The sequence below is a fragment of the Monopterus albus genome, unplaced genomic scaffold (assembly GCF_001952655.1).
Source record: "Monopterus albus unplaced genomic scaffold, M_albus_1.0 scaffold164.1, whole genome shotgun sequence".
Lineage (NCBI taxonomy): Eukaryota > Metazoa > Chordata > Actinopteri > Synbranchiformes > Synbranchidae > Monopterus > Monopterus albus.
In genome coordinates, this window is record NW_018128044.1 from 138,217 (window position 1) to 138,431 (window position 215).

The window sequence follows — 215 nt, forward strand, 5'->3', positions numbered from 1 at the left end:
AAACAAAAGATTAAAAAAAATAAATATATAAAAAATAAAAATCTGGTAAGTAACTGACATATTTACTGTAGTTCTTTAGAGTATAAAACTGTCCCACATCTCTCTTTGGTCCCACTCTTCCTGTGCTTTAGTCTCAGCAAATTGCAGATGACTTATCAGTGTGTGTGTGGGTGTAGCGTCGGCCTTCTGAGGACCCTCCTCCGTACTGGCTGTGG

General features: G+C 38.6%; 1 protein-coding gene across 1 annotated transcript in view; it reads right to left on the reverse strand.

Moving 5' to 3' along the window:
- LOC109968852 (afadin-like) overlaps window positions 1–215 on the reverse strand; it is an 81,094-nt gene that overhangs the window by 51,453 nt on the left and 29,426 nt on the right.